We start from the raw sequence: 10,045 nt of genomic DNA, 5'->3' as shown, positions 1-10,045 counted from the left end.
ATTTTTTTTTATGTGAAATAGAATAATATTATTCATAACAAGACAAAAACATTATATCCTGGGTCACCAAGTTCTCAATACAACCTGGTGTCTCTTCTACCCAAGCATGCAAGGACGTTAAGCCTTTGGCATACTGTGCTAACGTGTGGGATACTTTATTTCCAATGTGTGGTATATGACTGAATTGGACAGAACGGAACCTATAGAGATGGGACAAGGCACCAGCTATAATATTGGCTATGGACGAGGGTGGGTCCGTAAGGCGAAGCACTGCATTCGTAACTACTAGCGCATCACTCTCAAACACGCAGTCCCTAATCCCCATATCCCAAGCAAACTCAATTGCTTCCTCCATTGCCTTAGCTTCCACCTCGAGAGCACCCAGTGAAGCTGTAAACTTCTTACTCAAAGCCACCATACTGCACCATGGTGATCCCAGATAACTATTCTGACACCGGTTTTCTTTTGCTGTTCAAAAGTTGCACCATCCATATTCACTTTGTACCAAGGAGGTTTAGGGAGTTGCCACACTTCTTCCACAGATTCTTGGTAAGGTCGAACTTCATGGTTGGCTATCAAATAGTCCTCCAAGTAATTCTTTGTCCACCGAGCAAGTACAGAGACCGGCTTTCTACCCTTCCCATGTCGGACCTCATTCCGGTTTGTCCAAATACCCCATGCTGTCGTGATCATCAACCCGATATCCTCCTCTGACCACTTTTTTACATTTCGACCATACCACAGCAGATCCAAGAACTAGGGGCAGTTATCCATGGTATTATCCTTAACAAGACCCACCTCATTCCACACCTCCTTAGCACGATGACAGTGCCAAAGCAAGTGACCCGTTGTTTCCTTTGAATTTCCACACACCTCACACTTGTTGTCTTGTGCTACTTGACGATGAAACAAATTAGCTTTTGTGGGCAAGATGTTCTTGCATGCCCGCCACGTGAAATTCTAGATTTTGTTTGGAACTCGCAAGCGCTAATTGAACTTCCAGAATTCCTTCATACACGTAGCATTAGAGCTTTCCTCATGTATTTGGTCACTCCTTTCTTGCAAAGCAACCTTTTAAGCTGACTTCACCATAAATTTTCCAGAAGAGGTAAGAGCCCATATAAAGCGATCATCAGGCAAAGTTGGGCTCAGAGTAATGGAGAGGATAGACTCTACATCCAAAGGCAAGAAGTTGCGTTGAAGGGCCTCCAAATCCCACCCCGTTTTCCAGTGGTTAATAAGCACGGACACTAGCACGTCAGAGCCAGCTTCTGGGCAAGGTGTGACTACTCGATAGGTAGAGGACAGTGGGAGCCATCGATCACCCCAGACTCGCACATTTGCACCATTTCCTATCCTCCAATGACTTCCTTTTTTGACAATCTGTTGTGCGGAGAATATACTTCTCCAAGCATATGACGGCTTAGATCCCAAAGATGCAGAGAGGAAGTCTCCATGAGGGAAATATTTTGCTCGGAAAATACGATAGAACAGTGAGTTGGTGCAAGTTTGGAGTCGCCACCCTTGCTTAGATAATAAGGCCAAGTTAAAAGCTTTTAAGTCCCTGAAGCCCATTCCACCACTTTCCTTAGGTGTGCACATCTTCTCCCAGCTAATCAAACATGTACTGATTAGTTTTTAGAATAAAAATTGGACATGTGACACCAAATAATTACACAGGCGGTGGTTTATCAAAAAAACATATAGTTCAAATATTAGTGATGTTGATTTACCACCCCCAAAAAAAAAAAAAAAGTTTGGTTAACGAGTATTTTTAAAGTATTTATTATTGTACCATTTAGGAAAATTTTGATATAATTTTTATGTGGAAATTAAAAAAAGAATCAATTGTTTGTTTATTTTTCTAATAAAAAATTTCTAAATATATCGCATAAACCAATACTTTTAAGTAAAAGTGTTCGCGGTATAGTGCGATGCGGTTTTAGGCCATTTTTAGCATCGTACTTGGCGAAGCAGTTTAGCCAAAATCATAACCATATCACACCTCATTTTGCAATCACATGTGCAGTGCGGTCCTTATTTTTGCAGTCGCGGTATTTAAGATACTATTTGAACGGTTTGAAGTTGATATATTTTTCAAATTCTGGGATTTTCTTGCTCAATTCAAAACTGATTTTTCACTTTGTTTTAAGCCAAGTTTTAAACTATTAAGCTAGTTTTTCTTTATTTTGAGCTGACTTTCCTAATCAACACTTGTTAGGGTTATTATTTTTTTTTTTTTTGAAAACTAGGGTTATTGAACTATTAATAATATATTTAATATTAAAAAGATAAATATATTAATATATAGAGAGGGTGCAGTGCGGTTTGTGTGGTTTTCTTATTATAAAACCGCAAATTGCACTACACCATGTGATGCGATGTAGTGCATTGTTACTTTGCGGTGCAGTGCGGTTATGCCATTTTGCAAGTAGCTTGTACAGTTTGATGAACACCCCTACTTTTAAGACATCAATTAACCTTTTTTCCAAAAAGAAAACTCGCTACTGTGTGCGCTCTAGCGCTTTAAAAGACCTCTCCTATAATCCTTTTTAAGAAAACACTAACCTCTCCTATAATCTTACGTATGTGTTTAGATGCGTTTTGCTAATGGCTTTTTTGTTTTGTTTTGTTTTTTGTGTTTTTTTGTTTTTTGTTTTCATAAAAAGGAAATAAACTTACAAACACAAAACAAAGTTTAAACGACAAAACAAGAGTGACCCTTGATTTAAGGTACATACCAAACTAAAAAGAAATAAAAACACAACAAAAAACAAACAAAGTTAAACAACACAAGCTAACCAAGAGACTACAGACATAGACTTCACCACACCAAAAAGTAAGCCAAGCTTATTTGCAGCACACTGCACAGGTTGAAGCAAAACCCATGAAATCCCAAAAGAAGCATTGTAACAAAAATGTGGGGTATGTATCATTATCATAGAATATCTCTCTCAGACTAAGAAGTAGGAACCTCCCTTTTTTGCCAACATATATGCGCAATATTTGTAGGCTTCCCTCCATATGTGCTCAACACGAACCGCCCAAGGTTTGGGTAGGAGTCACCTGCAATCTAGAATTAATGGCTTTTTTGTTGTAATTACGGTAAAAAATGAGTATGCATTTTTCTTGGTGTAGGACTCGTCAAAATGAGCTCATAGTTAAAACCTTTTATATATAATAAAAGACAGAAATTGACTTATTTTTGGGCTTAACAAACCCACTATTAATTATTATTATTATTATTATTATCTTGTGCTATTTCCTATTTAGAATAGCTTCGAGTTGGGCTTGAAATGATAGCAGGTTACACATGCTTCCCCAGAGAAAAACCTTTTAGGATTTAGATCTTCCAAACTTGGGCCCAATGTATAGTTGTACATTAAGCACTGGTGTTTTTTTTTTTTTTTTAAGTACCCTAAAGGGGATGACTGATGAGTCTAAGCATTGGGATCAAGGATGATGGTAATTATGTTAACTAATGGCAAGGATTTGCTACAAACTAAGTTGCAAAATGCACACATATCAAGTGGCTATTTGGTGAAAAATTCAATATTGACAAGAAAGTTTTCGTTTAAATATAAACCTAGATAGGTGTTTATTTGAAGCGTTGACACATGTAGGGTTGTCCACGGGTTAGTTTGGGTTGGGTTTGTGCCCAACTTGCAACTGACCTAATCAAATTGGGTGGAGAAGTTCTAGACCCGCTGTCAATCGCAAAAAGCCACTGGTCGAGTCAGATCGGGCTCGGGTGGATGGCAGTCGGCTTTGATTTCGACCAAAAATAAAAATCAAACACAAACCTAAAGAACAAAACCAACGATTCAAAATATCTACAACTAAAAACCCAAAGAACAGATCAACAAACCCAAATAACAAATTGATAGACCTAAATAAAATAACAAATCTACAAACCCAAATAACAGAAAATAGAGAGATCAAACTTGAGAGCTTGAACTTGAGAAAGAGAGAGAGAGAGATAATCATAGGTCTGAATTGGTGAGGGTGAGTGGGTGATGTTAGCAATGGAGGCAAATTGGAGACAAAGATGACCTGGCGACGTTGTTGGTAAAGAGTAGAGAGATCGAGTGACTGAGAGTAGAGAGATCAAACTTGAGAGATGGAGGCGAAGACGAGCTAGCAATGTTGCGAATGAAGGGTAAAGATCGACGACGAAGAGGCAGAGATTGACAACGACAAGCAAAGATCGGCGACGAGCGAAGATCAGCAAAGAGCAAAGATCAGCGAAGAGTAAAGATCGGCGAAGAGCAAAGAGTGAGAGTAGAAGAACTGAGTCTGAGGGTGAGTTCTGAAAAACCTTTTAACCCATTTATAGTCTAGTCGGGTCGGGTGGCTCAGGTTTTGGAAGAAGAGACCAGCCGCTGACCTACCGGAATCAGTTTTGGAAAGTAAGGACTCGTCGCCGACCACCGGAGTAGTTGGATTGGGCGATGGACGATTCAGGTCCGGTCAGTTTGGCCAGGTGGGTTGGTTCTGCGAGTTGTTTGGACATCACTAGACACATGTGCATTTTTACAAGAGTTGCTGCAATTTAGTTTGCAACAAATCCTTACCCATTATCTAAACTACATAATTTTTCTAAGATGAACTTGAGATTATCATTGATAAACCTTATCCAATTCTCTCATTTTTCAGAATACTTAGCCATGGGTATTTTAAACTCCTAGCCTCTTCTAAAAAAATAAAATAAATAAAATAAAAGAAGAAGAATAAGACACCTAATACCATTATGGGAGAGGCATTCCAAGCTTATCATGTGTCCAACATATGCTAGCTTTTCTCAAACCCATAATATGAAATCCACTTGAATCATTCACAGTGAATCTGTCCTAGGACTCTCCATTAGTAATGCCAGAAAGAGCCTTAGCAAGTGGCTCTTCAAATTATAATTTTGATTAAAAAAAATGTCCTATGGATAAATATTTTAATATATGGGACCAAAAGCATGAATCAAACATATTGTAGAATTTAATAATAATAAAAAAATACTAAGATTCAAGACTAAATATACTAGGGGAAAAATAAAACTAGCATCCAAATGTTAGCAAAATATAAATAAAAGAATAGGCACAAAAAAAATTGTTTTTCAATATATTTTAAATTGATAATTTATTAAGATGTCATTTGAGTTCTCTAAATCCCAAAAATAATTTATGATTATTTAAAAAGAAAATCATTTATGATTGACTTTGTATTAAATTCGAAGTAATTTTCTTTTTTATGTAAAAAACCAAATAGTCATTTAGAAAACCAAATTCCCTTTTGTTGGCAGACCTAAGTAGAAAGAGAAACAAGGATAATACAAGTACAATCCCCATTTTACATAATTCATATATATATATATATTGATAAACACAATAAGACACATGCTCACACACATATATAAGAGCAAGAGCAAGAAAGTAAGTTAGAATATAAATAAATGAATAATTTTGTTTGAAGGACCTTATTCTCTTACTTTTCATTCTGCCCCTTATTTTAATTATTATTATTTTTTGTTTATTAAAGGATTAGTTGCATTAAACACACAAAAATAATGTAAAAAATAATTTTAAAAAATATATATATGTATGTTAAAAAGTTTTTTATTTTATTTAGAGGAGGACCACAAGTTGTACACTATAGCTAACCATTTCTTCTTATTCTTCATTTTTAAAGCCTCTTTGAACTAATTAAATCTTAGGAAGAATTTTTTTAAATTATTTATTATAAAAGTTGAATTGAGATGAAGGAGCATTGGGGTAAAAAATGATCTCTTGCTACAAGCATACCAAGTCAATTATGCAACAAGTCAATGAGGGAATCATACCATTCAATTTTATAATCTTTTATTAGAGATCGTCCCACCAGTTTTCCATGTGGTATTCAATTGTTGACTAATTATATTAATTAACTCGATATACCTATAACAAGAGATATTTTCCCGTTGGGACCAAAGGGGTCATGGTTCCCTTGTTCCAACCAGGTTCATCACCACTCCTAACCCCAACTACTAGTCCCTAAGGACCCATTCTTTATGCCAAGTGATCTCTTAATACAATTTGAGGCCTTAGCCGAAAACTTTAAATGAGCCTTTGTGTATTTAAATATTATTTAAATAATATTTAGTTTATTAACCATCAATTTAGTTAATGTTCTATACTAAAATTTTTTATTATTTAAAACTCATTATTTCTAACTTTTTTTATACGACTAATTCACTTAAGCAATGCGATACTACAAATTTGATCAAATAGGCCTTACAAACTAATGTTTTACCAATAAAAAAAAAAAATTTCATTCAAACATTTATTTATTATATTGTTTAAGTGGCACTAGTCTATTATTACCACATCAATTTATAAGTATTTGGTAGTAATTTTAGCATTTTTCATTTACTTAATGGTGATTTAGTTGGATTTCTATTAATCTAGATTTTTTTTTCCTCTTTTAGGAAATACTAAAGCTACTGCAAAAAGTTAGCTTACAAAATGATATGTAAAAAGAATGCAATTTGTGGCACTTCAACAAAGTAATAAATGAATATTTGAATACCTTCTCATCATTGGTGAGGAAAAAATTGGACTTTGCCTTTTTTTTTTTAAAACAATCCAGCATTTTGCTCTTTTTTTCAAACTAATTAGGGAAATGCCCCTCTTTTGAAAATCGATTTTCTCAAAATCGAGTTTAGCCCTATAGCGGCATTTTTAAGGAGCCTATAGTAACGTTTTAAGGACCTATAGTGACGTTTTGTAACTCGATCTCCATGAAATCGAGTTATAGGTAAAACAAAGAAGAAAAAATTGCATGTAACTCGACTTCCTGGAGATTAAGTTACAAAATGCCACTATAGGTCCTTAAAACGTCACTATAAACTCTTTAAAATGCCACTATAAGGCTCTAGAATTTTTTTTTTTTTTTTTATAACTCGATTTTGAGAAAATTGAGTTTTAAAAGAGGGACATTTTCCTAATTAGTTTGGGAAAGATGGCAAAATGCTAGATTTTTTTTTAAAGGGGCATTTGCCCATTTTCTCCTCATTGGTGATACAACACTTTCTAAAACTTATTTAATAAAATTTATAGTATTTTTTTAGTATCAATTATTTTTTCGGGCTTTCTTAAAAGTGGAGGAAAAAAACGCACAACTAACATTATGGTTACCGATTATTAGTGAAATTTCCCTTCATTTTTTTTTTTTTTTTTGGGTCTCTAGATGCCTCATATTGATGGAAATTATGATGCTTGCAAAATATTTTACCATTTGGGGAAGGATATTTCATCATAATCAAAATTAACACATTTCCCTAGAAAACTTCTCAAATCAATAATATATCGAACAATAAAACTGGAGTCATTAAAAAAACTTACAACAATTCCGATCCACATCTGTAATTTTTCCTTTTTTGGTTGAAAGGGGGTCAACTGAATTAATATAAACTAGCAATAAAAGGCGAAGTATTGGCAGTAAGCCTTAGGGAATACAACCCCGAAGCATCCGAATTTAAAATATTACAAAGTTCTTCCGAACAAGGAAAGTCTAAAACAGCAAAAGTCCCAGCAAAGGAGTAGCCTCCTTTGGCGAGATAATCCGCACCCCTATTCGCTTGCCGACAGATATGTCTAATCCTGGCTTGGTGAAACTGACGGAGGAGGTACCTACAGTCATTGAGTAGAGAAGAAAAGGAATTAATGCAAGTTTTGTTAGATTGCATCAGATCAACTACAATTTTTGCATCCAACTCCACAAGGATTTGAGAAATGCCGAGTTGGGATGCTAGCTGCAAGCCATCCTTAAGTGCCCAAAGTTTAGCAGTCACACTAGAAGCAATCCCGATATGTCTCATGTATCCCTTTATCCACTTCCCTTGATGATCTCTAATTAGACCACCCCCACCCGCCTTGTCGAGATTCCCAAGTGAAGCACCGTCTGAATTAAGTTTAAACTAGTCAATAGGAGGTCTAATCCAGCGCACTTGGATAGCAATTCTGCGTCTAGACTTCTGAGCTTTACTCACACAGTAAAAGTGCACTCTAGCAACCTGAAGACACACATGATGCAGCTTTGGATTGGGGGGGGGGGTGGGGGGAATTTTCAAAAACAATCCTATTTCGATGTTTCCACAGCGACCAAACAGCAAAAGGAAAAAGGGAGCACCAAGGAATACCATTTGCATGAATATGGTTGCTGCACAAACAGTTCACCTTGAGCCACTCTAGCAAATCAATATTAAGAAAGTCAACAAGAGCTTGAGGCACTCCAATACTCAGCCAAAAACTCCTAGCAACAGGGCAATCTCTAAGGGCATGAATAATAGACTCATCTTGCATATGGCATAAAGCGCAATCCATAGTGCAATTAATTCCCCTCCCCTTGATGACTTGTCTGACAGGAATGCTCCCATGACAACACAACCAAAGGAAGTGCTTAATTTTTGGTAAGGTGTCTAACCCCCAAATCCAACAACCCGAGAATTTTTTTTTTTTTGGGGGGGGGGGGGGGGGGGCAGCTCGGCAATGGATAATTGATAAGCCGAGGCCATGTTGAAATCCCCATCTGAGGAGAACTCCACATTAAAGTATCTTCCTTTTCACCATACGTTTGGATAGGTATTGCATGGATTTTTTCTGCCACACTTCCAGGTAGAACAAAGGAAATTTTTCCAAATTCCAAAAACCATTCTGATGGACTTCAGCAACAGTCCACCCTTCCTCCTGTTGGGTAAGAGGCCCTCTACTTACTCATGCCTCGGCCCACTACAATCTACAATTTTAATTTATTTTTTAATGACCATGTGTAAGGTGGTGGACAAAGTTGGCGTGTTACTGTGGTTGTGATCCTAACTTTATTGATGTATTAAATTAAAGCAAGCAAAACTACCATAAGGCCTAAATTGATTTTTTTTTTTCTTTTTTTTTCTTTTGGGATGAACCATGGAGTCATATATATTGACACTTAACAAAAGAACACTCGTCCATGAAGGGTACTAGGGTAGAAGGGGTGGGTGAGAGGAAAGCGAGCGGAAAAAGACATGTATCATAGAATATTTATTCCATGCTCCTGTTCATTTTCTCCTTTCGTGGCCGAATGATAATCAGCACATCTATTACCTTACACGATAGTTATTCCTAAGCATTACTTTTCATGGCCACACCATGAGAACCCTGCAGTCAGAGAGACAAGGTGCTAAAGGCAAGATAGTCCCACGAGTCACAAGGAGCTTAGTTGCTCATCTAGTTGTAAACCAACTCTTCTTCTAAGGGTATGTTTGGACGTACAACTAAGATTAAACAAGAAACCTGATAAGTGATATCCAACGTCCATCAATATTGTCTCTAATGATCCTCTTGCCCTATAAGGCCATGGATTCCCTTGGGAGCTTCCATTAGTGTTTAATTTGATAAAAGATTGGGTTGGAGGTGTTTAGCAAACATAAATTTTTCTTCCATTTCAAGTTGTTTTCTGGGATTTAGAGCCAATGTAAAAGAATTATCCTGTATGATTGAGAATTAAATTAAGAACTTTCGATGGGTGTATAACTTCATTTCTAGAGCTTTCAAGTAAACCCTATAGTCCATGTGAGAAAGAGAAAAATATTGGCCATGGTACACCCAACGATGGAGCTAGGGGATCAAAGGTGGCAATTGTCCCTTGGCCTTGACAAAAACAGCCCCCATTTATTTCATAATTTAATTATTTTATTTTCTCTTTTATGTTTTTAATGTATCTTTTGTCGGTATATCTTTTTTCTACGTCAAAATTTATTGAAAAAATAGAAAGAAAATATTTTATATTTTATTAATGTTTTTTAAAGTTCAAAAGTTTTTGAATAAGGAATATAAAAAACTAAAGAGGAAAAAAAAAAAAAAACCATTACCTTTTGAAAGTGTTAAAAGCTCAAAATTTTTATGTAATCATAATAATATATATATATATATTTTTTTTTTTTATAAAAATGAGAGTATTTTTCAAATTTGTTATGTACTTGTAGGGACACGTTTTACGGTCCAAGTCCAAGATATATGGGATCTTGGCCAAGTGAGCT

This window comes from Quercus suber, unplaced genomic scaffold (assembly GCF_002906115.3).
Source record: "Quercus suber isolate HL8 unplaced genomic scaffold, Cork oak 2.0 scaffold_205, whole genome shotgun sequence".
Classification (NCBI taxonomy): domain Eukaryota; kingdom Viridiplantae; phylum Streptophyta; class Magnoliopsida; order Fagales; family Fagaceae; genus Quercus; species Quercus suber.
Note: the sequence above shows the minus strand (reverse complement) of the source record.